Source organism: Lissotriton helveticus, chromosome 8 (genome assembly GCF_964261635.1).
Source record: "Lissotriton helveticus chromosome 8, aLisHel1.1, whole genome shotgun sequence".
Lineage (NCBI taxonomy): Eukaryota > Metazoa > Chordata > Amphibia > Caudata > Salamandridae > Lissotriton > Lissotriton helveticus.
Genome location: NC_136069.1, coordinates 1,540,376,788 through 1,540,404,440, shown reverse-complemented (window position 1 = coordinate 1,540,404,440; position 27,653 = coordinate 1,540,376,788). Strand labels below are relative to the sequence as shown.

General features: G+C 43.2%; 25 non-coding genes across 25 annotated transcripts; all 25 read right to left on the bottom strand.

The window, feature by feature from the left end:
* Positions 1-4,306: 4,306 nt before the first annotated feature.
* TRNAL-AAG (transfer RNA leucine (anticodon AAG)) lies at positions 4,307-4,389 on the bottom strand. Its single transcript has one exon. It is a non-coding gene; the product is annotated as a tRNA-Leu (tRNA).
* Positions 4,390-5,293: 904 nt separating this feature from the next.
* On the bottom strand, positions 5,294-5,376 carry TRNAL-UAG (transfer RNA leucine (anticodon UAG)). Its single transcript has one exon. It is a non-coding gene; the product is annotated as a tRNA-Leu (tRNA).
* A 1,026-nt stretch (positions 5,377-6,402) lies between these two features.
* TRNAL-AAG (transfer RNA leucine (anticodon AAG)) lies at positions 6,403-6,485 on the bottom strand. The gene has a single exon. It is a non-coding gene; the product is annotated as a tRNA-Leu (tRNA).
* Positions 6,486-7,389: 904 nt separating this feature from the next.
* Positions 7,390-7,472, bottom strand: TRNAL-UAG (transfer RNA leucine (anticodon UAG)). Its single transcript has one exon. It is a non-coding gene; the product is annotated as a tRNA-Leu (tRNA).
* A 1,026-nt stretch (positions 7,473-8,498) lies between these two features.
* On the bottom strand, positions 8,499-8,581 carry TRNAL-AAG (transfer RNA leucine (anticodon AAG)). Its single transcript has one exon. It is a non-coding gene; the product is annotated as a tRNA-Leu (tRNA).
* A 904-nt stretch (positions 8,582-9,485) lies between these two features.
* Positions 9,486-9,568, bottom strand: TRNAL-UAG (transfer RNA leucine (anticodon UAG)). Its single transcript has one exon. It is a non-coding gene; the product is annotated as a tRNA-Leu (tRNA).
* Positions 9,569-10,594: 1,026 nt separating this feature from the next.
* On the bottom strand, positions 10,595-10,677 carry TRNAL-AAG (transfer RNA leucine (anticodon AAG)). The gene has a single exon. It is a non-coding gene; the product is annotated as a tRNA-Leu (tRNA).
* A 904-nt stretch (positions 10,678-11,581) lies between these two features.
* Positions 11,582-11,664, bottom strand: TRNAL-UAG (transfer RNA leucine (anticodon UAG)). The gene has a single exon. It is a non-coding gene; the product is annotated as a tRNA-Leu (tRNA).
* Positions 11,665-12,690: 1,026 nt separating this feature from the next.
* Positions 12,691-12,773, bottom strand: TRNAL-AAG (transfer RNA leucine (anticodon AAG)). Its single transcript has one exon. It is a non-coding gene; the product is annotated as a tRNA-Leu (tRNA).
* A 904-nt stretch (positions 12,774-13,677) lies between these two features.
* Positions 13,678-13,760, bottom strand: TRNAL-UAG (transfer RNA leucine (anticodon UAG)). Its single transcript has one exon. It is a non-coding gene; the product is annotated as a tRNA-Leu (tRNA).
* A 1,038-nt stretch (positions 13,761-14,798) lies between these two features.
* Positions 14,799-14,881, bottom strand: TRNAL-AAG (transfer RNA leucine (anticodon AAG)). The gene has a single exon. It is a non-coding gene; the product is annotated as a tRNA-Leu (tRNA).
* Positions 14,882-15,070: 189 nt separating this feature from the next.
* TRNAL-CAG (transfer RNA leucine (anticodon CAG)) lies at positions 15,071-15,153 on the bottom strand. Its single transcript has one exon. It is a non-coding gene; the product is annotated as a tRNA-Leu (tRNA).
* A 632-nt stretch (positions 15,154-15,785) lies between these two features.
* On the bottom strand, positions 15,786-15,868 carry TRNAL-UAG (transfer RNA leucine (anticodon UAG)). The gene has a single exon. It is a non-coding gene; the product is annotated as a tRNA-Leu (tRNA).
* Positions 15,869-16,906: 1,038 nt separating this feature from the next.
* Positions 16,907-16,989, bottom strand: TRNAL-AAG (transfer RNA leucine (anticodon AAG)). Its single transcript has one exon. It is a non-coding gene; the product is annotated as a tRNA-Leu (tRNA).
* Positions 16,990-17,178: 189 nt separating this feature from the next.
* TRNAL-CAG (transfer RNA leucine (anticodon CAG)) lies at positions 17,179-17,261 on the bottom strand. The gene has a single exon. It is a non-coding gene; the product is annotated as a tRNA-Leu (tRNA).
* A 632-nt stretch (positions 17,262-17,893) lies between these two features.
* TRNAL-UAG (transfer RNA leucine (anticodon UAG)) lies at positions 17,894-17,976 on the bottom strand. The gene has a single exon. It is a non-coding gene; the product is annotated as a tRNA-Leu (tRNA).
* Positions 17,977-19,002: 1,026 nt separating this feature from the next.
* TRNAL-AAG (transfer RNA leucine (anticodon AAG)) lies at positions 19,003-19,085 on the bottom strand. The gene has a single exon. It is a non-coding gene; the product is annotated as a tRNA-Leu (tRNA).
* Positions 19,086-19,989: 904 nt separating this feature from the next.
* Positions 19,990-20,072, bottom strand: TRNAL-UAG (transfer RNA leucine (anticodon UAG)). Its single transcript has one exon. It is a non-coding gene; the product is annotated as a tRNA-Leu (tRNA).
* Positions 20,073-21,098: 1,026 nt separating this feature from the next.
* TRNAL-AAG (transfer RNA leucine (anticodon AAG)) lies at positions 21,099-21,181 on the bottom strand. The gene has a single exon. It is a non-coding gene; the product is annotated as a tRNA-Leu (tRNA).
* Positions 21,182-21,371: 190 nt separating this feature from the next.
* TRNAL-CAG (transfer RNA leucine (anticodon CAG)) lies at positions 21,372-21,454 on the bottom strand. Its single transcript has one exon. It is a non-coding gene; the product is annotated as a tRNA-Leu (tRNA).
* A 632-nt stretch (positions 21,455-22,086) lies between these two features.
* TRNAL-UAG (transfer RNA leucine (anticodon UAG)) lies at positions 22,087-22,169 on the bottom strand. The gene has a single exon. It is a non-coding gene; the product is annotated as a tRNA-Leu (tRNA).
* Positions 22,170-24,182: 2,013 nt separating this feature from the next.
* Positions 24,183-24,265, bottom strand: TRNAL-UAG (transfer RNA leucine (anticodon UAG)). The gene has a single exon. It is a non-coding gene; the product is annotated as a tRNA-Leu (tRNA).
* Positions 24,266-25,291: 1,026 nt separating this feature from the next.
* On the bottom strand, positions 25,292-25,374 carry TRNAL-AAG (transfer RNA leucine (anticodon AAG)). Its single transcript has one exon. It is a non-coding gene; the product is annotated as a tRNA-Leu (tRNA).
* Positions 25,375-26,278: 904 nt separating this feature from the next.
* On the bottom strand, positions 26,279-26,361 carry TRNAL-UAG (transfer RNA leucine (anticodon UAG)). The gene has a single exon. It is a non-coding gene; the product is annotated as a tRNA-Leu (tRNA).
* Positions 26,362-27,387: 1,026 nt separating this feature from the next.
* Positions 27,388-27,470, bottom strand: TRNAL-AAG (transfer RNA leucine (anticodon AAG)). The gene has a single exon. It is a non-coding gene; the product is annotated as a tRNA-Leu (tRNA).
* Positions 27,471-27,653: the final 183 nt, after the last annotated feature.

Below are 27,653 nucleotides of genomic sequence, written 5' to 3'. Positions count from 1 at the left end.
ACTTGCTTTCGTGACTGCCTCCAAATGAGGACAGGGTGTTACCACTAGCATGCGTTTCCCCTGTGACAGAGCTCGTTCCTTTAGAATAGCCATCTGTACAGCAGTTAAAACCTTTTCTATGGTGGGAAACCGCATCTCAGCCGAAGTGTACAAGTGTGACTTGTAAGCAATAGGTACCGTGTCACCTTCATTAAAAGTGAGGTACGTGAAACCCACCGTCCCAGGAATTATTCTTATGACCAGGTTGGTGTGGTTATCACGAGTCAGTAAATATTTAGAAGCGAGCAGATCAGCCTGCAAGGATTGCAAAATGGCTGAATGCTCAGGCAGCCAGCATGATTTAGAGAAAGTCGGTTGTATCAAAGCATACAAAGGCTTGATACGCTGGGCATATTCCGGAATGTAAGTTCTGCCGAAATTCATAAAGCCCAGTAAGGATTGTAATTTTTTCAGTGTTGTTGGTGCGCGCAATTGTGCGCACTTCTCCAAGAAGTGAGGAGCCAAACCTCTACCTTCATTGTTGAGCTCATAGCCCAAAAACAACACTGTGTGTTCAGCAATGTGCGATTTTGCAAAGTTGAATTTGTAACCCATGTCTGCGAAGTTGCAAACAAGAGAATTTACACGACACAGATGCTCCCAAATATCGTCGTCTGTGAGATATATGTCATCCACATACGAAAAAGCATCAGGGTCGAGTGCCTCCAGAATAGAGACAATTCGAGCGGTAAATATACCAGGACTATTCTTGTAGCCCATTGGAAGACGCCGGAATTGCTTTTGGACTCCAGCGCTTGTAAAACTGGTCCATTGGGAGCTAAAGCTGTCCAATCTGTGGGCATAAAAACCATTGGATATGTCAAGCGTTGTCTTGAAACGCTTACGCACGAGACTATCCACTAGGGCAGAGCCGTGGGTATTCTGTACTGCACAGTTACGGCAATGCGAGTTTAAATGCCGGTAATCCAAAACCAAACGATATGATCCGTCAGGTTTGTTCACAGTAAAAAGGGGATTATTCATCGGTGACACACACGTTTCAATAACTCCTTGATATTCCAATTGTTCAAGGATTTCCGCGACGGAAGATTTTGCTTCACGCCGAATGGGATATTGAGGTTGAGGCTGCGGCTGAGACCGCAACGGAATTTCGTGGCAAGGCGACAATTTATCCCAACCACATTGGTTACGGTACAGAGCCGGCGCGAGAGCCCGAGCCCACTCTTCTGCAAAATGCTGCGCATGCTCTTTCGAGACAGTGTTCGCGAAACTTGGTAGGATCACCTCCTCCCCTCGCGGCGCCGCGAGCACAAAAGGTGGGGGCCAGTCAGCCTCCGAAAGTAAAATATCATATGTAGAAGACAGATTCTCCCAAAATACACCTTTAACGGTACGCTGTATGTCACCTTCAATTAACAGGACAATTTCATATAGTCTTTCAGGGGGAGCAAGTCTCGTATCCGCTGTTTCTATCACAACGTAGACATCAGTCGCTGTCACCCTCAGTAGTGGACGCAGCGCCTCTCTGACTATGGTTATCTCCGCCGCGCTGTCCAGCAACGTCAGAGCCCACGTCAGATTCCGAAGCCGCGTTCTCACTATCTGTGGCATATCGATGCGCTGTTAAGGCTGCGACTTTCTTTCTCGCAAACTGCGGACGCCTAGGCGTAGAATCCTCCTGCTTCACTGCGCCGTCCGTCTGGCGGGACTGACCACGTCCTTGTTGGCCACCACGTCCACGTCCACCCCCTCCTCCTCCACCGGTCTTCGGGGCCGATGTGTCCTGAAAGGAACGAGGAGAGCGTTGATCAGAACCCTGAAAACGATCAGGTGATTTAATCATCGCGCGGTCGCGCAAATCATAAACTTTTTCGGATGGCGCAGGAGCTTGTATTGCAGGAAAAGTACCCTGAGTCTGCATTGTCTGCTTCCCCTGTGTCTGTTTTTTAGGCCAATTTTGTTTCTTGGACTTTGGCTGGGCATCTGTCACCGCAGATTGCCCCTGTGGTTGTTTTTTCTCCTTCACTGGAAAATATTTCAGACCTCTACTTGTGCGGCCAATCGTTTTATAAGCGGCCACCACAATCTTTGCTAACTGGCGGGGTTTGTCGGCATCGGGCAGAGCAGCCAAAGCATTCGACACCTGAAAGTTAACTGCATCTCCTTTAACATTGGAGAGAATGAGATCACTTACAATCTCAAAAGAACCACACAGGCGCATACCCAATTCAACCGCTGCCTCTGGACCGTGATCATTCTGAACACGTCTAACGATTTCAGGCAGGGCAGTCATAGACGGGGTGCCGAAGCACCTTGTATAAACTGCCGCAAATGTTTTTCCCCAGCTGTCACAGTCAGCAAGTTCAGGAGTAATATCCTTCGGGAGAGTAATCGTCAACATTCTATGTTTATCAGCAGGAGTAGAATTCGGAAAAACCGCTTCCAGTTGATCAAACTTCTCTGCTAGCCAGAATGGGAAGTCATCGTTGTCAACAGGACGCGCACCAAAAACCGAATTTACCATCACTGGATTGAGACGCATTCCGCCTCGTTCCATGGGAGCGGCCGCACCCCCCTGGGGACCACCAGGAAGATGTCGACCGATGTATTGCACTAAAGCACGAATCACGGAAATGGAAACTACATGTAGCCTGCGAATTTCTGCCAGGGTACAAGCCCCGTGATTCGGGTGCGGGGTAAAGCCACCCAACGCAGGCCAATTAGTACCTGGAATTGAGAGTGGACCTAACCTCGCACGGGACAAAGAGTGGGGGAGGGCGCCATCAAACCAAACTCGATGCTGCCAATGATCAATAGGTATTTCCAATGCCCTGTATGGCGTATATTCAGCCGGGACATCCGAGGCGGTGTAGGAGTGGTACAAACCAGAATTAGCGTCCACAGCCGGAAACGTAACCCAAGAGTAAAACAACTCGTAAGGAAACGCCGGATCTGCACTTACCACGAAAATCACAGCCATCCCATCTACTGGGACCTGGTACGTCTGAAGATGGTTGCGTACCGCTACGCGACTATGCTGCGCAATAGCCACCGCTGCCGCCATTACAGAATTGGAAACAAGAAAACACAAAGAATACTTCGTAGCACAACTGGGTAGTAATTCAAAGAAACCGTTTAAGTAAGAATCAAGCTTGAATAAAGACCTATTCCAAAAAATAGGTAGGTTTCACCAACACCCCGTTTTCCGGAAACGGATGTGAAGGGGTTAAGGCATGAACGATAAACTACTCGAGTGTCATGATATAAGACCACCGAAACCGTTGGGCGCCATGTTGCAGGGTTTCTGTACTCACACAGAACTGTGCACAGAGGAGTGGAACCTCGGCAAATTAGGATGTCCCAAAACTTACCTTAGCAACCAACTCACCCCTTACCGAGCTAGCTACAGTGTCTCATTGGACATATCAAACACCCAATGTTTAGACAAACCAGAACATGAACTTACAGTACCTCAGGGTACGTGGGACTCATGAACACTCTTTCGTTATATTATCATTACAAACCAGATCATGGAGTAAAGAAGACACATGTGCATTTGAAATGTTTATTTACTAATGCCGTCTTCTCAGGCGCAGTATCTTTGATAATACAAGTATACTTATTATCAGTAGCAAAATTATCAGCATAGTTACTAAGACATAAAAAGCGAATGGTGACAGCATGTTAACATGCTGTAATGAATAAGAGTTAACAACACTTATATCTCACCCTCCCTAACACATATATTATATTATTATCTAAGAAGGTCTCTTTGGGTTGTTTTAGGGCGGGCCCATACCTTAGTGTCCTAGCATGAAGGAATCACATCAGCATACACCAGCTCTCTCTGCATGTGCACCGCATCAAGTGTGTTAACAATTCTCGTGCAAAGCAATATCAATCCCGCCTCAAGCCCAAGTTGGCAAAGGCTGCACTTGTGTTATGACTATGAAAGCGTGGAGATCAGACCTCATAACAATTCCATATCGTGTTGCTCCTGAAACTTCAGCACTCTCCGTGCAGACATGGTTTATTAAACAAGACTGATATCAGAGCAATAACATATTATTCTCACATACACCACGGCAAACCACTAGGTTGAAAGCTAAGTCAACAATTAAGGGTCGTGTGCAGAAGTTGCAAGAAAGGAAAAATGGCGTTTAAATCTCAAATGTACCTATGCTAACTTAACACGATATAAGGATATATAGGAGCTATACAACAGTACTTATTCAGATATTATATGCACTGCCAATTTTTAGCTGAGATTCTGAAGGAACGCAGAGACAAAATGGACTTAAAGTTTTGTCAGAAGTGGGATTCGAACCCACGCCTCCAGGAGAGACTGCGGCCTTAACGCAGCGCCTTAGACCACTCGGCCATCCTGACCACATGTTGCTTGTCCATCTACATAGTGAGAAAGATAGTGTGAACAAAAAAAACACACATCTTAGGCCATAAGTGGCTATAGCAAGAAAAAAACTCACTGCACTTTTCCAAAAAGACAACCATATAAGCCCATGTGAGGGAAATGATCTGATTTTCTCCCTCAAGAAAAAAGAAGATTAAACACAGGTTTGTCAGAAGTGGGATTTGAACCCACGCCTCCAGAAGAGACTGCGACCTGAACGCAGAGTCTTAGACCACTTGGCCATCCTGACTTGCATTTGCAGCACCTTCCACAAGCCAGACAGCCATGAAAGTTTGGTACCGAAAAGGCATACCCTCAATTTATTTATCCCATTATAATCATTTCCAACAGATCTTTGAACAATCCATACAGAGCAGTACCTATGAAGAACTCTTTAGACCTTTAAAGCGTACAAAGAGAAAGTGCTATTCACCAGCCACTTGAACGGCCCAAAGCTGCTTTGAAATTGAGTCAACAGCCACATCTTGGCTGACTAAAGCAAATTCAACAAGGGAGCTCAATGTCACAACATAGGGTGGAATACGCAAATCTAAGCAGCCCCTGATCACAGCCCTGAGGACATTGCTGTAAGTGTGCTGGAGTACAGCTGTCTACCAGGTGCTTGGCATTCTTCCAAATTTGCATGGCCTGTCTGGCCAGGGAATACAAGAGCATGACTCTTCTAGATGAGCTCTTACATGGGTCCTAAGCTCATTTGGTAAGGATTGCACTTTATCAGCAAGACTTTGTACAACAGAAATATATGAGAAACCCAAGCTCTCTTGACTAGACGAGGACGGAATAACGTCCCAGGTGAAGACGAACAGATGCAACTTCCATCAGATGTTATCCTGATGAAGAAGATTATATCTCCAAAAGTCATGTCAGAAGTGGGATTCGAACCCACGCCTCCAGAGGAGACTGCAGCCTAAACACAGCACCTTAGACCACTCGGCCATCCTGACAGTGGAGAGTCCTAAGAAATGTATAAAAGTCACTCAGAAATTTCTGCGTCCATGCAAGCTTGAAATAATTTCAACCTTCAAACACAAGGTGCAACTTTTTGCACAGGACAATAAACACAGAAGATCACATATGAAAGCATTTAATTTTACAGGTGTACTGTTTTTATGCTTTTAGAATAACTTATACCTCTCACCAGCTATTTAGGGTTCTGTATCCTACTCACAAAATTACCTTGCCTGCGACCTCTCTCTTTATACACAAACAACTACTGCTCAGGAAGTAGGAAGGCAGAAGGGGGGGCAGTTTATGCAAATTTATGCTGTCAATGTGCCTTGCAGATTCATGCAGAATTTCTAGTTCCTTCCTGGAAACAATAGAGCAGGCCTTGTTTCAGATCAACTGTCCCTAGCAAGGAACATCTGAGCACATCCATTCTTTTGCTCTCTAGCCCCTGGCTTGGGACTCACCCTCACTGGCTGAGGAGTGAAGTTCTGCATACCAACGTTGAATAGAAGGTATGTTTGTGATTGGTTTGAGATGGGTGGGAGGTCAAGAGCAGGGAAAAGCAAGTCACCTTCCCTTCTAGTCTCCTCTTCTATGCCTACCTGCCGTTCACTCACTCTGTCTTTGTTTCATTCTCTCCTTTCTCAACACCCCATCTCACTCACTGGCTCTATCATTTGTGCTCTTTCCCCTTGCTCTTCATTTCATAGTGGAAACATCTCTTGAATGGATCATTAGAAAATGAGGTTACATAAAATTAAAAATCTACTTATTGGAAACCAAAAATATCACAAGACTGAATGTAAGCCATTTCTTCAATAAAAGGGATTTTTTAGGCACCCCCCAAAAAACACATAAAACACCACTAGTGCTAGAAGAATATTATACGAGCTTGAAGACAGAATTGGGCAAATTCATTTGCAGTTGAAACTGAAGTTTGGTACTTATTCAGATATTATATGCACTGCCAATTTTTAGCTGAGATTCTGAAGGAACGCAGAGACAAAATGGACATAAAGTTTTGTCAGAAGTGGGATTCGAACCCACGCCTCCAGGAGAGACTGCGGCCTTAATGCAGTGCCTTAGACCACTCGGCCATCCTGACCACAAGTTGCTTGTTCATCTACATAGTGAGAAAGATAGTGTGAACAAAAAAAACACACATCTTAGGCCATGAGTGGCTATAGCAAGAAAAAAACTCACTGCACTTTTCCAAAAAGACAACCATATAAGCACATGTGAGGGAAATGATCTGATTTTCTCCCTCAAGAAAAAAGAAGATTAAACACAGGTTTGTCAGAATTGGGATTTGAACCCACGCCTCCAGAAGAGACTGCGACCTGAACGCAGCGCCTTAGACCACTCGGCCATCCTGACTTGCATTTTCAGCACCTTCCACAAGCCAGACAGCCATGCAAGTTTGGTACCGAAAAGGCATGCCCTCAATTTATTTATCCCATTATAAGCATTTCCAACAGATCTTTGAACAATCCATACAGAGCAGTACCTATGAAGAACTCTTTAGAACTTTAATGAGTACAAAGAGAAAGTGCTATTCACCAGCCACTTGAACGGCCCAAAGCTGCTTTGAAATTGAGTCAACAGCCACATCTTGGCTGACTAAAGCAAATTCAACAAGGGAGCTCAATGTCACAACATAGGGTGGAATAAACAAATCTAAGCAGCCCCTGATCACAGCCCTGAGGACATTGCTGTAAGTGTGCTGGAGTACAGCTGTCTACCAGGTGCTTGGCATTCTTCCAAATTTGCATGGCCTGTCTGGCCAGGGAATACAAGAGCATGACTCTTCTAGATGAGCTCTTACATGGGTCCTAAGCTCATTTGGTAAGGATTGCACTTTATCAGCAAGACTTTGTAAAACAGAAATATATGAGAAACCCAAGCTCTCTTGACTAGACGAGGACGGAATAACGTCCCAGGTGAAGACGAAGAGATGCAACTTCCATCAGATGTTATCCTGATGAAGAAGATTATATCTCCAAAAGTCATTTCAGAAGTGGGATTCGAACCCACACCTCCAGAGGAGACTGCAGCCTAAACACAGCGCCTTAGACCACTCGGCCATCCTGACAGTGAAGAGTCCTAAGAAATGTATAAAAGTCACTCAGAAATTTCTGCGTCCATGCAATCTTGAAATAATTTCAACCTTCAAACACAAGGGGCAACTTTTTGCACTGGACAATAAACACAGAAGATCACATATGAAAGCATTTCATTTCACAGGTGTACTGTTTTTATGCTTTTAGAATAACTTATACCTCTCACCAGCTATTTAGGGTTCTGTATCCTACTCACAAAATTATCTTGCCTGCGACCTCTCTCTTTATACACAAACAACTATTGCTCAGGAAGTAGGAAGGCAGAAGGTGGGGCAGTTTATGCAAATTTATGCTGTCAATGTGCCTTGCAGATTCATGCAGAATTTCTAGATCCTTGCTGGAAACAAGAGAGCAGGCCTTGTTTCAGATCAACTGTCCCTAGCAAGGAACGTCTGAGCACATCCATTCTTTTGCTCTCTAGCCCCTGGCTTGGGACTCACACTCACTGGCTGAGGAGTGAAGTTCTGCATTCCAACGTTGAATAGAAGGTATGTTTGTGATTGGTTTGAGATGGGTGGGAGGTCAAGAGCAGGGAAAAGCAAGTCACCTTCACTTGTAGTCTCCTCTTCTATGCCTACCTGCCGTTCACTCACTCTGTCTTTGTTTCATTCTCTCCTTCCTCAACACCCCATCTCACTCACTGGCTCTATCATTTGTGCTCTTTCCCCTTGCTCTTCATTTCATAGTGGAAACATCTCTTGAATGGATCATTAGAAAATGAGGTTACATAAAATTAAAAATCTACTTATTGGAAACCAAAAATATCACAAGACTGAATGTAAGCCATTTCTTCAATAAAAGGGATATTTTAGGCACCCCCCAAAAAACACATAAAACACCACTAGTGCTAGAAGAATATTATACGAGCTTGAAGACAGAATTGGGCAAATTCATTTGCAGTTGAAACTGAAGTTTGGTACTTATTCAGATATTATATGCACTGCCAATTTTTAGCTGAGATTCTGAAGGAACACAGAGACAAAATGGACTTAAAGCTTTGTCAGAAGTGGGATTCGAACCCACGCCTCCAGTAGAGACTGCGGCCTTAACGCAGCGCCTTAGACCACTCGGCCATCCTGACCACATGTTGCTTGTCCATCTACATAGTGAGAAAGATAGTGTGAACAAAAAAAACACACATCTTAGGCCATAAGTGGCTATAGCAAGAAAAAAACTCACTGCACTTTTCCAAAAAGACAACCATATAAGCCCATGTGAGGGAAATGATCTGATTTTCTCCCTCAAGAAAAAAGAAGATTAAACACAGGTTTGTCAGAAGTGGGATTTGAACCCACGCCTCCAGAAGAGACTGCGACCTGAACGCAGAGTCTTAGACCACTTGGCCATCCTGACTTGCATTTTCAACACCTTCCACAAGCCAGACAGCCATGCAAGTTTGGTACCGAAAAGGCATGCCCTCAATTTATTTATCCCATTATAATCATTTCCAACAGATCTTTGAACAATCCATACAGAGCAGTACCTATGAAGAACTCTTTAGACCTTTAAAGCGTACAAAGAGAAAGTGCTATTCACCAGCCACTTGAACGGCCCAAAGCTGCTTTGAAATTGAGTCAACAGCCACATCTTGGCTGACTAAAGCAAATTCAACAAGGGAGCTCAATGTCACAACATAGGGTGGAATACGCAAATCTAAGCAGCCCCTGATCACAGCCCTGAGGACATTGCTGTAAGTGTGCTGGAGTACAGCTGTCTACCAGGTGCTTGGCATTCTTCCAAATTTGCATGGCCTGTCTGGCCAGGGAATACAAGAGCATGACTCTTCTAGATGAGCTCTTACATGGGTCCTAAGCTCATTTGGTAAGGATTGCACTTTATCAGCAAGACTTTGTACAACAGAAATATATGAGAAACCCAAGCTCTCTTGACTAGACGAGGACGGAATAACGTCCCTGGTGAAGACGAACAGATGCAACTTCCATCAGATGTTATCCTGATGTAGAAGATTATATCTCCAAAAGTCATTTCAGAAGTGGGATTCGAACCCACGCCTCCAGAGGAGACTGCAGCCTAAACACAGCGCCTTAGACCACTCGGCCATCCTGACAGTGAAGAGTCCTAAGAAATGTATAAAAGTCACTCAGAAATTTCTGCGTCCATGCAAGCTTGAAATAATTTCAACCTTCAAACACAAGGTGCAACTTTTTGCACAGGACAATAAACACAGAAGATCACATATGAAAGCATTTCATTTCACAGGTGTACTGTTTTTATGCTTTTAGAATAACTTATACCTCTCACCAGCTATTTAGGGTTCTGTATCCTACTCACAAAATTATCTTGCCTGCGACTTCTCTCTTTATACACAAACACCTACTGCTCAGGAAGTAGGAAGGCAGAAGGTGGGGCAGTTTATCCAAATTTATGCTGTCAATGTGCCTTGCAGATTCATGCAGAATTTCTAGATCCTTGCTGGAAACAAGAGAGCAGGCCTTGTTTCAGATCAACTGTCCCTAGCAAGGAACGTCTGAGCACATCCATTCTTTTGCTCTCTAGCCCCTGGCTTGGGACTCACCCTCACTGGCTGAGGAGTGAAGTTCTGCATACCAACGTTGCATAGAAGGTATGTTTGTGATTGGTTTGAGATGGGTGGGAGGTCAAGAGCAGGGAAAAGCAAGTCACCTTCACTTCTAGTCTCCTCTTCTATGCCTACCTGCCGTTCACTCACTCTGTCTTTGTTTCATTCTCTCCTTCCTCAACACCCCATCTCACTCACTGGCTCTATCATTTGTGCTCTTTCCCCTTGCTCTTCATTTCATAGTGGAAACATCTCTTGAATGGATCATTAGAAAATGAGGTTACATAAAATTAAAAATCTACTTATTGGAAACCAAAAATATCACAAGACTGAATGTAAGCCATTTCTTCAATAAAAGGGATTTTTTAGGCACCCCCCAAAAAACACATAAAACACCACTAGTGCTAGAAGAATATTATACGAGCTTGAAGACAGAATTGGGCAAATTCATTTGCAGTTGAAACTGAAGTTTGGTACTTATTCAGATATTATATGCACTGCCAATTTTTAGCTGAGATTCTGAAGGAACGCAGAGACAAAATGGACATAAAGTTTTGTCAGAAGTGGGATTCGAACCCACGCCTCCAGGAGAGACTGCGGCCTTAATGCAGTGCCTTAGACCACTCGGCCATCCTGACCACAAGTTGCTTGTTCATCTACATAGTGAGAAAGATAGTGTGAACAAAAAAAACACACATCTTAGGCCATGAGTGGCTATAGCAAGAAAAAAACTCACTGCACTTTTCCAAAAAGACAACCATATAAGCACATGTGAGGGAAATGATCTGATTTTCTCCCTCAAGAAAAAAGAAGATTAAACACAGGTTTGTCAGAATTGGGATTTGAACCCACGCCTCCAGAAGAGACTGCGACCTGAACGCAGCGCCTTAGACCACTCGGCCATCCTGACTTGCATTTTCAGCACCTTCCACAAGCCAGACAGCCATGCAAGTTTGGTACCGAAAAGGCATGCCCTCAATTTATTTATCCCATTATAAGCATTTCCAACAGATCTTTGAACAATCCATACAGAGCAGTACCTATGAAGAACTCTTTAGAACTTTAATGAGTACAAAGAGAAAGTGCTATTCACCAGCCACTTGAACGGCCCAAAGCTGCTTTGAAATTGAGTCAACAGCCACATCTTGGCTGACTAAAGCAAATTCAACAAGGGAGCTCAATGTCACAACATAGGGTGGAATAAACAAATCTAAGCAGCCCCTGATCACAGCCCTGAGGACATTGCTGTAAGTGTGCTGGAGTACAGCTGTCTACCAGGTGCTTGGCATTCTTCCAAATTTGCATGGCCTGTCTGGCCAGGGAATACAAGAGCATGACTCTTCTAGATGAGCTCTTACATGGGTCCTAAGCTCATTTGGTAAGGATTGCACTTTATCAGCAAGACTTTGTAAAACAGAAATATATGAGAAACCCAAGCTCTCTTGACTAGACGAGGACGGAATAACGTCCCAGGTGAAGACGAAGAGATGCAACTTCCATCAGATGTTATCCTGATGAAGAAGATTATATCTCCAAAAGTCATTTCAGAAGTGGGATTCGAACCCACACCTCCAGAGGAGACTGCAGCCTAAACACAGCGCCTTAGACCACTCGGCCATCCTGACAGTGAAGAGTCCTAAGAAATGTATAAAAGTCACTCAGAAATTTCTGCGTCCATGCAATCTTGAAATAATTTCAACCTTCAAACACAAGGGGCAACTTTTTGCACTGGACAATAAACACAGAAGATCACATATGAAAGCATTTCATTTCACAGGTGTACTGTTTTTATGCTTTTAGAATAACTTATACCTCTCACCAGCTATTTAGGGTTCTGTATCCTACTCACAAAATTATCTTGCCTGCGACCTCTCTCTTTATACACAAACAACTATTGCTCAGGAAGTAGGAAGGCAGAAGGTGGGGCAGTTTATGCAAATTTATGCTGTCAATGTGCCTTGCAGATTCATGCAGAATTTCTAGATCCTTGCTGGAAACAAGAGAGCAGGCCTTGTTTCAGATCAACTGTCCCTAGCAAGGAACGTCTGAGCACATCCATTCTTTTGCTCTCTAGCCCCTGGCTTGGGACTCACACTCACTGGCTGAGGAGTGAAGTTCTGCATTCCAACGTTGAATAGAAGGTATGTTTGTGATTGGTTTGAGATGGGTGGGAGGTCAAGAGCAGGGAAAAGCAAGTCACCTTCACTTGTAGTCTCCTCTTCTATGCCTACCTGCCGTTCACTCACTCTGTCTTTGTTTCATTCTCTCCTTCCTCAACACCCCATCTCACTCACTGGCTCTATCATTTGTGCTCTTTCCCCTTGCTCTTCATTTCATAGTGGAAACATCTCTTGAATGGATCATTAGAAAATGAGGTTACATAAAATTAAAAATCTACTTATTGGAAACCAAAAATATCACAAGACTGAATGTAAGCCATTTCTTCAATAAAAGGGATATTTTAGGCACCCCCCAAAAAACACATAAAACACCACTAGTGCTAGAAGAATATTATACGAGCTTGAAGACAGAATTGGGCAAATTCATTTGCAGTTGAAACTGAAGTTTGGTACTTATTCAGATATTATATGCACTGCCAATTTTTAGCTGAGATTCTGAAGGAACACAGAGACAAAATGGACTTAAAGCTTTGTCAGAAGTGGGATTCGAACCCACGCCTCCAGTAGAGACTGCGGCCTTAACGCAGCGCCTTAGACCACTCGGCCATCCTGACCACATGTTGCTTGTCCATCTACATAGTGAGAAAGATAGTGTGAACAAAAAAAACACACATCTTAGGCCATAAGTGGCTATAGCAAGAAAAAAACTCACTGCACTTTTCCAAAAAGACAACCATATAAGCCCATGTGAGGGAAATGATCTGATTTTCTCCCTCAAGAAAAAAGAAGATTAAACACAGGTTTGTCAGAAGTGGGATTTGAACCCACGCCTCCAGAAGAGACTACGACCTGAACGCAGAGTCTTAGACCACTTGGCCATCCTGACTTGCATTTTCAGCACCTTCCACAAGCCAGACAGCCATGCAAGTTTGGTACCGAAAAGGCATGCCCTCAATTTATTTATCCCATTATAATCATTTCCAACAGATCTTTGAACAATCCATACAGAGCAGTACCTATGAAGAACTCTTTAGACCTTTAAAGCGTACAAAGAGAAAGTGCTATTCACCAGCCACTTGAACGGCCCAAAGCTGCTTTGAAATTGAGTCAACAGCCACATCTTGGCTGACTAAAGCAAATTCAACAAGGGAGCTCAATGTCACAACATAGGGTGGAATACGCAAATCTAAGCAGCCCCTGATCACAGCCCTGAGGACATTGCTGTAAGTGTGCTGGAGTACAGCTGTCTACCAGGTGCTTGGCATTCTTCCAAATTTGCATGGCCTGTCTGGCCAGGGAATACAAGAGCATGACTCTTCTAGATGAGCTCTTACATGGGTCCTAAGCTCATTTGGTAAGGATTGCACTTTATCAGCAAGACTTTGTACAACAGAAATATATGAGAAACCCAAGCTCTCTTGACTAGACGAGGACGGAATAACGTCCCTGGTGAAGACGAACAGATGCAACTTCCATCAGATGTTATCCTGATGTAGAAGATTATATCTCCAAAAGTCATTTCAGAAGTGGGATTCGAACCCACGCCTCCAGAGGAGACTGCAGCCTAAACACAGCGCCTTAGACCACTCGGCCATCCTGACAGCGAAGAGTCCTAAGAAATGTATAAAAGTCACTCAGAAATTTCTGCGTCCATGCAAGCTTGAAATAATTTCAACCTTCAAACACAAGGTGCAACTTTTTGCACAGGACAATAAACACAGAAGATCACATATGAAAGCATTTCATTTCACAGGTGTACTGTTTTTATGCTTTTAGAATAACTTATACCTCTCACCAGCTATTTAGGGTTCTGTATCCTACTCACAAAATTATCTTGCCTGCGACTTCTCTCTTTATACACAAACACCTACTGCTCAGGAAGTAGGAAGGCAGAAGGTGGGGCAGTTTATCCAAATTTATGCTGTCAATGTGCCTTGCAGATTCATGCAGAATTTCTAGATCCTTGCTGGAAACAAGAGAGCAGGCCTTGTTTCAGATCAACTGTCCCTAGCAAGGAACGTCTGAGCACATCCATTCTTTTGCTCTCTAGCCCCTGGCTTGGGACTCACCCTCACTGGCTGAGGAGTGAAGTTCTGCATACCAACGTTGCATAGAAGGTATGTTTGTGATTGGTTTGAGATGGGTGGGAGGTCAAGAGCAGGGAAAAGCAAGTCACCTTCACTTCTAGTCTCCTCTTCTATGCCTACCTGCCGTTCACGCACTCTGTCTTTGTTTCATTCTCTCCTTCCTCAACACCCCATCTCACTCACTGGCTCTATCATTTGTGCTCTTTTCCCTTGCTCTTCATTTCATAGTGGAAACATCTCTTGAATGGATCATTAGAAAATGAGGTTACATAAAATTAAAAATCTACTTATTGGAAACCAAAAATATCACAAGACTGAATGTAAGCCATTTCTTCAATAAAAGGGATTTTTTAGGCACCCCCCAAAAAACACATAAAACACCACTAGTGCTAGAAGAATATTATACGAGCTTGAAGACAGAATTGGGCAAATTCATTTGCAGTTGAAACTGAAGTTTGGTACTTATTCAGATATTATATCAGATATTATATGCACTGCCAATTTTTAGCTGAGATTCTGAAGGAACGCAGAGACAAAATGGACTTAAAGTTTTGTCAGAAGTGGGATTCGAACCCACGCCTCCAGGAGAGACTGCGGCCTTAACGCAGCACCTTAGACCACTCGGCCATCCTGACCACATGTTGCTTGTCCATCTACATAGTGAGAAAGATAGTGTGAACAAAAAAAACACACATCTTAGGCCATAAGTGGCTATAGCAAGAAAAAAACTCACTGCACTTTTCCAAAAAGACAACCATATAAGCCCATGTGAGGGAAATGATCTGATTTTCTCCCTCAAGAAAAAAGAAGATTAAACACAGGTTTGTCAGAAGTGGGATTTGAACCCACGTCTCCAGAAGAGACTGCGTCCTGAACACAGCGCCTTAGACCACTCAGCCATCCTGACTTGCATTTGCAGCACCTTCCACAAGCCAGACAGCCATGCAAGTGGGGTACCGAAAAGGCATGCCCTCAATTTATTTATCCCATTATAAGCATTTCCAACAGATCTTTGAACAATCCATACAGAGCAGTACCTATGAAGAACTCTTTAGACCTTTAATGAGTACAAAGAGAAAGTGCTATTCACCAGCCACTTGAACGGCCCAAAGCTGCTTTGAAATTGAGTCAATAGCCACATCTTGGCTGACTAAAGCAAATTCAACAAGGGATCTCAATGTCACAACATAGGGTGGAATTCGCAAATCTAAGCAGCCCCTGATCACTGCCCTGAGGAAATTGCTGTAAGTGTGCTGGAGTCCAGCTGTCTACCAGGTGCTTGGCATTCTTCCAAATTTGTATGGCCTGTCTGGCCAGGGAATACAAGAGAATGACTCTTCTAGATGAGCTCTTACATGGGTCATAAGCTCATTCGGTAAGGATTGCACTTTATCAGCAAGACTTTGTACAACAGAAATATATGAGAAACCCAAGCTCTCTTGACTAGACGAGGACAGAATAACGTCCCAGGTGAAGACAAACAGAAGCAACTTCCATCAGATGTTATCCTGATGAAGAAGATTATATCTCCAAAAGTCATTTCAGAAGTGGGATTCGAACCCACGCCTCCAGAGGAGACTGCAGCCTAAACACAGCGCCTTAGACCACTCGGCCATCCTGACAGTGAAGAGTCCTAAGAAATGTATAAAAGTCACTCAAAAATTTCTGCGTCCATGCAAGCTTGAAATAATTTCAACCTTCAAACACAAGGTGCAACTTTTTGCACAGGACAATAAACACAGAAGATCACATATGAAAGCATTTCATTTCACAGGTGTACTGTTTTTATGCTTTTAGAATAACTTATACCTCTCACCAGCTATTTAGGGTTCTGTATCCTACTCACAAAATTATCTTGCCTGCGACTTCTCTCTTTATACACAAACACCTACTGCTCAGGAAGTAGGAAGGCAGAAGGTGGGGCAGTTTATCCAAATTTATGCTGTCAATGTGCCTTGCAGATTCATGCAGAATTTCTAGATCCTTGCTGGAAACAAGAGAGCAGGCCTTGTTTCAGATCAACTGTCCCTAGCAAGGAACGTCTGAGCACATCCATTCTTTTGCTCTCTAGCCCCTGGCTTGGGACTCACCCTCACTGGCTGAGGAGTGAAGTTCTGCATACCAACGTTGCATAGAAGGTATGTTTGTGATTGGTTTGAGATGGGTGGGAGGTCAAGAGCAGGGAAAAGCAAGTCACCTTCACTTCTAGTCTCCTCTTCTATGCCTACCTGCCGTTCACTCACTCTGTCTTTGTTTCATTCTCTCCTTCCTCAACACCCCATCTCACTCACTGGCTCTATCATTTGTGCTCTTTCCCCTTGCTCTTCATTTCATAGTGGAAACATCTCTTGAATGGATCATTAGAAAATGAGGTTACATAAAATTAAAAATCTACTTATTGGAAACCAAAAATATCACAAGACTGAATGTAAGCCATTTCTTCAATAAAAGGGATTTTTTAGGCACCCCCCAAAAAACACATAAAACACCACTAGTGCTAGAAGAATATTATACGAGCTTGAAGACAGAATTGGGCAAATTCATTTGCAGTTGAAACTGAAGTTTGGTACTTATTCAGATATTATATCAGATATTATATGCACTGCCAATTTTTAGCTGAGATTCTGAAGGAACGCAGAGACAAAATGGACTTAAAGTTTTGTCAGAAGTGGGATTCGAACCCACGCCTCCAGGAGAGACTGCGGCCTTAACGCAGCACCTTAGACCACTCGGCCATCCTGACCACATGTTGCTTGTCCATCTACATAGTGAGAAAGATAGTGTGAACAAAAAAAACACACATCTTAGGCCATAAGTGGCTATAGCAAGAAAAAAACTCACTGCACTTTTCCAAAAAGACAACCATATAAGCCCATGTGAGGGAAATGATCTGATTTTCTCCCTCAAGAAAAAAGAAGATTAAACACAGGTTTGTCAGAAGTGGGATTTGAACCCACGTCTCCAGAAGAGACTGCGTCCTGAACACAGCGCCTTAGACCACTCAGCCATCCTGACTTGCATTTGCAGCACCTTCCACAAGCCAGACAGCCATGCAAGTGGGGTACCGAAAAGGCATGCCCTCAATTTATTTATCCCATTATAAGCATTTCCAACAGATCTTTGAACAATCCATACAGAGCAGTACCTATGAAGAACTCTTTAGACCTTTAATGAGTACAAAGAGAAAGTGCTATTCACCAGCCACTTGAACGGCCCAAAGCTGCTTTGAAATTGAGTCAATAGCCACATCTTGGCTGACTAAAGCAAATTCAACAAGGGATCTCAATGTCACAACATAGGGTGGAATTCGCAAATCTAAGCAGCCCCTGATCACTGCCCTGAGGAAATTGCTGTAAGTGTGCTGGAGTCCAGCTGTCTACCAGGTGCTTGGCATTCTTCCAAATTTGTATGGCCTGTCTGGCCAGGGAATACAAGAGAATGACTCTTCTAGATGAGCTCTTACATGGGTCATAAGCTCATTCGGTAAGGATTGCACTTTATCAGCAAGACTTTGTACAACAGAAATATATGAGAAACCCAAGCTCTCTTGACTAGACGAGGACAGAATAACGTCACAGGTGAAGACAAACAGAAGCAACTTCCATCAGATTTTATCCTGATGAAGAAGATTATATCTCCAAAAGTCATTTCAGAAGTGGGATTCGAACCCACGTCTCCAGAGGAGACTGTGGCCTAAACACAGCGCCTTAGACCACTCGGCCATCCTGACAGTGAAGAGTCCTAACAAATGTATAAAAGTCACTCAGAAATTTCTGCGTCCATGCAAGCTTGAAATAATTTCAACCTTCAAACACAAGGTGCAACTTTTTGCACAGGACAATAAACACAGAAGATCACATATGAAAGCATTTCATTTCACAGGTGTACTATTTTTATGCTTTTAGAATAACTTATACCTCTCACCAGCTATTTAGGGTTCTGTATCCTACTCACAAAATTACCTTGCCTGCGACCTTTCTCTCTATACACAAACAACTACTGCTCAGGAAGTAGGAAGGCAGAAGGTGGGGCAGTTTATGCAAATTTATGCTGTCAATGTGCCTTGCACATTCATGCAGAATTTCTAGATCCTTGCTGGAAACAAGAGAGCAGGCCTTGTTTCAGATCAACTGTCCCTAGCAAGGAACGTCTGAGCACATCCATTCTTTTGCTCTCTAGCCCCTGGCTTGGGACTCACACTCACTGGCTGAGGAGTAAAGTTCTGCATTCCAACGTTAAATAGAAGGTATGTTTGTGATTGGTTTGAGATGGGTGGGAGGTCAAGAGCAGGGAAAAGCAAGTCACCTTCACTTGTAGTCTCCTCTTCTATGCCTACCTGCCGTTCACTCACTCTGTCTTTGTTTCATTCTCTCCTTCCTCAACACCCCATCTCACTCACTGGCTCTATCATTTGTGCTCTTTCCCCTTGCTCTTCATTTCATAGTGGAAACATCTCTTGAATGGATCATTAGAAAATGAGGTTACATAAAATTAAAAATCTACTTATTGGAAACCAAAAATATCACAAGACTGAATGTAAGCCATTTCTTCAATAAAAGGGATATTTTAGGCACCCCCCAAAAAACACATAAAACACCACTAGTGCTAGAAGAATATTATACGAGCTTGAAGACAGAATTGGGCAAATTCATTTGCAGTTGAAACTGAAGTTTGGTACTTATTCAGATATTATATGCACTGCCAATTTTTAGCTGAGATTCTGAAGGAACGCAGAGACAAAATGGACTTAAAGTTTTGTCAGAAGTGGGATTCGAACCCACGCCTCCAGGAGAGACTGCGGCCTTAACGCAGCGCCTTAGACCACTCGGCCATCCTGACCACATGTTGCTTGTCCATCTACATAGTGAGAAAGATAGTGTGAACAAAAAAAACACACATCTTAGGCCATAAGTGGCTATAGCAAGAAAAAAACTCACTGCACTTTTCCAAAAAGACAACCATATAAGCCCATGTGAGGGAAATGATCTGATTTTCTCCCTCAAGAAAAAAGAAGATTAAACACAGGTTTGTCAGAAGTGGGATTTGAACCCACGCCTCCAGAAGAGACTGCGACCTGAACGCAGAGTCTTAGACCACTTGGCCATCCTAACTTGCATTTGCAGCACCTTCCACAAGCCAGACAGCCATGCAAGTTTGGTACCGAAAAGGCATGCCCTCAATTTATTTATCCCATTATAATCATTTCCAACAGATCTTTGAACAATCCATACAGAGCAGTACCTATGAAGAACTCTTTAGACCTTTAAAGCGTACAAAGAGAAAGTGCTATTCACCAGCCACTTGAACGGCCCAAAGCTGCTTTGAAATTGAGTCAACAGCCACATCTTGGCTGACTAAAGCAAATTCAACAAGGGAGCTCAATGTCACAACATAGGGTGGAATACGCAAATCTAAGCAGCCCCTGATCACAGCCCTGAGGACATTGCTGTAAGTGTGCTGGAGTACAGCTGTCTACCAGGTGCTTGGCATTCTTCCAAATTTGCATGGCCTGTCTGGCCAGGGAATACAAGAGCATGACTCTTCTAGATGAGCTCTTACATGGGTCCTAAGCTCATTTGGTAAGGATTGCACTTTATCAGCAAGACTTTGTACAACAGAAATATATGAGAAACCCAAGCTCTCTTGACTAGACGAGGACGGAATAACGTCCCTGGTGAAGACGAACAGATGCAACTTCCATCAGATGTTATCCTGATGTAGAAGATTATATCTCCAAAAGTCATTTCAGAAGTGGGATTCGAACCCACGCCTCCAGAGGAGACTGCAGCCTAAACACAGCGCCTTAGACCACTCGGCCATCCTGACAGTGAAGAGTCCTAAGAAATGTATAAAAGTCACTCAGAAATTTCTGCGTCCATGCAAGCTTGAAATAATTTCAACCTTCAAACACAAGGTGCAACTTTTTGCACAGGACAATAAACACAGAAGATCACATATGAAAGCATTTCATTTCACAGGTGTACTGTTTTTATGCTTTTAGAATAACTTATACCTCTCACCAGCTATTTAGGGTTCTGTATCCTACTCACAAAATTATCTTGCCTGCGACTTCTCTCTTTATACACAAACACCTACTGCTCAGGAAGTAGGAAGGCAGAAGGTGGGGCAGTTTATCCAAATTTATGCTGTCAATGTGCCTTGCAGATTCATGCAGAATTTCTAGATCCTTGCTGGAAACAAGAGAGCAGGCCTTGTTTCAGATCAACTGTCCCTAGCAAGGAACGTCTGAGCACATCCATTCTTTTGCTCTCTAGCCCCTGGCTTGGGACTCACCCTCACTGGCTGAGGAGTGAAGTTCTGCATACCAACGTTGCATAGAAGGTATGTTTGTGATTGGTTTGAGATGGGTGGGAGGTCAAGAGCAGGGAAAAGCAAGTCACCTTCACTTCTAGTCTCCTCTTCTATGCCTACCTGCCGTTCACTCACTCTGTCTTTGTTTCATTCTCTCCTTCCTCAACACCCCATCTCACTCACTGGCTCTATCATTTGTGCTCTTTCCCCTTGCTCTTCATTTCATAGTGGAAACATCTCTTGAATGGATCATTAGAAAATGAGGTTACATAAAATTAAAAATCTACTTATTGGAAACCAAAAATATCACAAGACTGAATGTAAGCCATTTCTTCAATAAAAGGGATTTTTTAGGCACCCCCCAAAAAACACATAAAACACCACTAGTGCTAGAAGAATATTATACGAGCTTGAAGACAGAATTGGGCAAATTCATTTGCAGTTGAAACTGAAGTTTGGTACTTATTCAGATATTATATGCACTGCCAATTTTTAGCTGAGATTCTGAAGGAACGCAGAGACAAAATGGACTTAAAGTTTTGTCAGAAGTGGGATTCGAACCCACGCCTCCAGGAGAGACTGCGGCCTTAACGCAGCACCTTAGACCACTCGGCCATCCTGACCACATGTTGCTTGACCATCTACATAGTGAGAAAGATAGTGTGAACAAAAAAATACACACATCTTAGGCCATAAGTGGCTATAGCAAGAAAAAAATTCACTGCACTTTTCCAAAAAGACAACCATATAAGCCCATGTGAGGGAAATGATCTGATTTTATCCCTCAAGAAAAAAGAAGATTAAACACAGGTTTGTCAGAAGTGGGATTTGAACCCACGTCTCCAGAAGAGACTGCGTCCTGAACACAGCACCTTAGACCACTCAGCCATCCTGACTTGCATTTGCAGCACCTTCCACAAGCCAGACAGCCATGCAAGTTTGGTACCGAAAAGGCATGCCCTCAATTTATTTATCCCATTATAAGCATTTCCAACAGATCTTTGAACAATCCATACAGAGCAGTACCTATGAAGAACTCTTTAGACCTTTAAAGCGTACAAAGAGAAAGTGCTATTCACCAGCCACTTGAACGGCCCAAAGCTGCTTTGAAATTGAGTCAACAGCCACATCTTGGCTGACTAAAGCAAATTCAACAAGGGAGCTCAATGTCACAACATAGGGTGGAATACGCAAATCTAAGCAGCCCCTGATCACAGCCCTGAGGACATTGCTGTAAGTGTGCTGGAGTACAGCTGTCTACCAGGTGCTTGGCATTCTTCCAAATTTGCATGGCCTGTCTGGCCAGGGAATACAAGAGCATGACTCTTCTAGATGAGCTCTTACATGGGTCCTAAGCTCATTTGGTAAGGATTGCACTTTATCAGCAAGACTTTGTACAACAGAAATATATGAGAAACCCAAGCTCTCTTGACTAGACGAGGACAGAATAACGTCCCAGGTGAAGACGAACAGATGCAACTTCCATCAGATGTTATCCTGATGAAGAAGATTATATCTCCAAAAGTCATGTCAGAAGTGGGATTCGAACCCACGCCTCCAGAGGAGACTGCAGCCTAAACACAGCGCCTTAGACCACTCGGCCATCCTGACAGTGGAGAGTCCTAAGAAATGTATAAAAGTCACTCAGAAATTTCTGCGTCCATGCAAGCTTGAAATAATTTCAACCTTCAAACACAAGGTGCAACTTTTTGCACAGGACAATAAACACAGAAGATCACATATGAAAGCATTTAATTTTACAGGTGTACTGTTTTTATGCTTTTAGAATAACTTATACCTCTCACCAGCTATTTAGGGTTCTGTATCCTACTCACAAAATTACCTTGCCTGCGACCTCTCTCTTTATACACAAACAACTACTGCTCAGGAAGTAGGAAGGCAGAAGGGGGGGCAGTTTATGCAAATTTATGCTGTCAATGTGCCTTGCAGATTCATGCAGAATTTCTAGTTCCTTCCTGGAAACAAGAGAGCAGGCCTTGTTTCAGATCAACTGTCCCTAGCAAGGAACATCTGAGCACATCCATTCTTTTGCTCTCTAGCCCCTGGCTTGGGACTCACCCTCACTGGCTGAGGAGTGAAGTTCTGCATACCAACGTTGAATAGAAGGTATGTTTGTGATTGGTTTGAGATGGGTGGGAGGTCAAGAGCAGGGAAAAGCAAGTCACCTTCCCTTCTAGTCTCCTCTTCTATGCCTACCTGCCGTTCACTCACTCTGTCTTTGTTTCATTCTCTCCTTCCTCAACACCCCATCTCACTCACTGGCTCTATCATTTGTGCTCTTTCCCCTTGCTCTTCATTTCATAGTGGAAACATCTCTTGAATGGATCATTAGAAAATGAGGTTACATAAAATTAAAAATCTACTTATTGGAAACCAAAAATATCACAAGACTGAATGTAAGCCATTTCTTCAATAAAAGGGATTTTTTAGGCACCCCCCAAAAAACACATAAAACACCACTAGTGCTAGAAGAATATTATACGAGCTTGAAGACAGAATTGGGCAAATTCATTTGCAGTTGAAACTGAAGTTTGGTACTTATTCAGATATTATATGCACTGCCAATTTTTAGCTGAGATTCTGAAGGAACGCAGAGACAAAATGGACATAAAGTTTTGTCTGAAGTGGGATTCGAACCCACGCCTCCAGGAGAGACTGCGGCCTTAATGCAGTGCCTTAGACCACTCGGCCATCCTGACCACAAGTTGCTTGTTCATCTACATAGTGAGAAAGATAGTGTGAACAAAAAAAACACACATCTTAGGCCATGAGTGGCTATAGCAAGAAAAAAACTCACTGCACTTTTCCAAAAAGACAACCATATAAGCACATGTGAGGGAAATGATCTGATTTTCTCCCTCAAGAAAAAAGAAGATTAAACACAGGTTTGTCAGAATTGGGATTTGAACCCACGCCTCCAGAAGAGACTGCGACCTGAACGCAGCGCCTTAGACCACTCGGCCATCCTGACTTGCATTTTCAGCACCTTCCACAAGCCAGACAGCCATGCAAGTTTGGTACCGAAAAGGCATGCCCTCAATTTATTTATCCCATTATAAGCATTTCCAACAGATCTTTGAACAATCCATACAGAGCAGTACCTATGAAGAACTCTTTAGAACTTTAATGAGTACAAAGAGAAAGTGCTATTCACCAGCCACTTGAACGGCCCAAAGCTGCTTTGAAATTGAGTCAACAGCCACATCTTGGCTGACTAAAGCAAATTCAACAAGGGAGCTCAATGTCACAACATAGGGTGGAATACACAAATCTAAGCAGCCCCTGATCACAGCCCTGAGGACATTGCTGTAAGTGTGCTGGAGTACAGCTGTCTACCAGGTGCTTGGCATTCTTCCAAATTTGCATGGCCTGTCTGGCCAGGGAATACAAGAGCATGACTCTTCTAGATGAGCTCTTACATGGGTCCTAAGCTCATTTGGTAAGGATTGCACTTTATCAGCAAGACTTTGTACAACAGAAATATATGAGAAACCCAAGCTCTCTTGACTAGACGAGGACGGAATAACGTCCCTGGTGAAGACGAACAGATGCAACTTCCATCAGATGTTATCCTGATGTAGAAGATTATATCTCCAAAAGTCATTTCAGAAGTGGGATTCGAACCCACGCCTCCAGAGGAGACTGCAGCCTAAACACAGCGCCTTAGACCACTCGGCCATCCTGACAGTGAAGAGTCCTAAGAAATGTATAAAAGTCACTCAGAAATTTCTGCGTCCATGCAAGCTTGAAATAATTTCAACCTTCAAACACAAGGTGCAACTTTTTGCACAGGACAATAAACACAGAAGATCACATATGAAAGCATTTCATTTCACAGGTGTACTATTTTTATGCTTTTAGAATAACTTATACCTCTCACCAGCTATTTAGGGTTCTGTATCCTACTCACAAAATTACCTTGCCTGCGACCTTTCTCTCTATACACAAACAACTACTGCTCAGGAAGTAGGAAGGCAGAAGGTGGGGCAGTTTATGCAAATTTATGCTGTCAATGTGCCTTGCACATTCATGCAGAATTTCTAGATCCTTGCTGGAAACAAGAGAGCAGGCCTTGTTTCAGATCAACTGTCCCTAGCAAGGAACGTCTGAGCACATCCATTCTTTTGCTCTCTAGCCCCTGGCTTGGGACTCACACTCACTGGCTGAGGAGTGAAGTTCTGCATTCCAACGTTAAATAGAAGGTATGTTTGTGATTGGTTTGAGATGGGTGGGAGGTCAAGAGCAGGGAAAAGCAAGTCACCTTCACTTGTAGTCTCCTCTTCTATGCCTACCTGCCGTTCACTCACTCTGTCTTTGTTTCATTCTCTCCTTCCTCAACACCCCATCTCACTCACTGGCTCTATCATTTGTGCTCTTTCCCCTTGCTCTTCATTTCATAGTGGAAACATCTCTTGAATGGATCATTAGAAAATGAGGTTACATAAAATTAAAAATCTACTTATTGGAAACCAAAAATATCACAAGACTGAATGTAAGCCATTTCTTCAATAAAAGGGATATTTTAGGCACCCCCCAAAAAACACATAAAACACCACTAGTGCTAGAAGAATATTATACGAGCTTGAAGACAGAATTGGGCAAATTCATTTGCAGTTGAAACTGAAGTTTGGTACTTATTCAGATATTATATGCACTGCCAATTTTTAGCTGAGATTCTGAAGGAACGCAGAGACAAAATGGACTTAAAGTTTTGTCAGAAGTGGGATTCGAACCCACGCCTCCAGGAGAGACTGCGGCCTTAACGCAGCGCCTTAGACCACTCGGCCATCCTGACCACATGTTGCTTGTCCATCTACATAGTGAGAAAGATAGTGTGAACAAAAAAAACACACATCTTAGGCCATAAGTGGCTATAGCAAGAAAAAAACTCACTGCACTTTTCCAAAAAGACAACCATATAAGCCCATGTGAGGGAAATGATCTGATTTTCTCCCTCAAGAAAAAAGAAGATTAAACACAGGTTTGTCAGAAGTGGGATTTGAACCCACGCCTCCAGAAGAGACTGCGACCTGAACGCAGAGTCTTAGACCACTTGGCCATCCTAACTTGCATTTGCAGCACCTTCCACAAGCCAGACAGCCATGCAAGTTTGGTACCGAAAAGGCATGCCCTCAATTTATTTATCCCATTATAATCATTTCCAACAGATCTTTGAACAATCCATACAGAGCAGTACCTATGAAGAACTCTTTAGACCTTTAAAGCGTACAAAGAGAAAGTGCTATTCACCAGCCACTTGAACGGCCCAAAGCTGCTTTGAAATTGAGTCAACAGCCACATCTTGGCTGACTAAAGCAAATTCAACAAGGGAGCTCAATGTCACAACATAGGGTGGAATACGCAAATCTAAGCAGCCCCTGATCACAGCCCTGAGGACATTGCTGTAAGTGTGCTGGAGTACAGCTGTCTACCAGGTGCTTGGCATTCTTCCAAATTTGCATGGCCTGTCTGGCCAGGGAATACAAGAGCATGACTCTTCTAGATGAGCTCTTACATGGGTCCTAAGCTCATTTGGTAAGGATTGCACTTTATCAGCAAGACTTTGTACAACAGAAATATATGAGAAACCCAAGCTCTCTTGACTAGACGAGGACGGAATAACGTCCCTGGTGAAGACGAACAGATGCAACTTCCATCAGATGTTATCCTGATGTAGAAGATTATATCTCCAAAAGTCATTTCAGAAGTGGGATTCGAACCCACGCCTCCAGAGGAGACTGCAGCCTAAACACAGCGCCTTAGACCACTCGGCCATCCTGACAGTGAAGAGTCCTAAGAAATGTATAAAAGTCACTCAGAAATATCTGCGTCCATGCAAGCTTGAAATAATTTCAACCTTCAAACACAAGGTGCAACTTTTTGCACAGGACAATAAACACAGAAGATCACATATGAAAGCATTTCATTTCACAGGTGTACTGTTTTTATGCTTTTAGAATAACTTATACCTCTCACCAGCTATTTAGGGTTCTGTATCCTACTCACAAAATTATCTTGCCTGCGACTTCTCTCTTTATACACAAACACCTACTGCTCAGGAAGTAGGAAGGCAGAAGGTGGGGCAGTTTATCCAAATTTATGCTGTCAATGTGCCTTGCAGATTCATGCAGAATTTCTAGATCCTTGCTGGAAACAAGAGAGCAGGCCTTGTTTCAGATCAACTGTCCCTAGCAAGGAACGTCTGAGCACATCCATTCTTTTGCTCTCTAGCCCCTGGCTTGGGACTCACCCTCACTGGCTGAGGAGTGAAGTTCTGCATACCAACGTTGCATAGAAGGTATGTTTGTGATTGGTTTGAGATGGGTGGGAGGTCAAGAGCAGGGAAAAGCAAGTCACCTTCACTTCTAGTCTCCTCTTCTATGCCTACCTGCCGTTCACTCACTCTGTCTTTGTTTCATTCTCTCCTTCCTCAACACCCCATCTCACTCACTGGCTCTATCATTTGTGCTCTTTCCCCTTGCTCTTCATTTCATAGTGGAAACATCTCTTGAATGGATCATTAGAAAATGAGGTTACATAAAATTAAAAATCTACTTATTGGAAACCAAAAATATCACAAGACTGAATGTAAGCCATTTCTTCAATAAAAGGGATTTTTTAGGCACCCCCCAAAAAACACATAAAACACCACTAGTGCTAGAAGAATATTATACGAGCTTGAAGACAGAATTGGGCAAATTCATTTGCAGTTGAAACTGAAGTTTGGTACTTATTCAGATATTATATGCACTGCCAATTTTTAGCTGAGATTCTGAAGGAACGCAGAGACAAAATGGACTTAAAGTTTTGTCAGAAGTGGGATTCGAACCCACGCCTCCAGGAGAGACTGTGGCCTTAACGCAGCACCTTAGACCACTCGGCCATCCTGACCACATGTTGCTTGTCCATCTACATAGTGAGAAAGATAGTGTGAACAAAAAAATACACACATCTTAGGCCATAAGTGGCTATAGCAAGAAAAAAATTCACTGCACTTTTCCAAAAAGACAACCATATAAGCCCATGTGAGGGAAATGATCTGATTTTATCCCTCAAGAAAAAAGAAGATTAAAC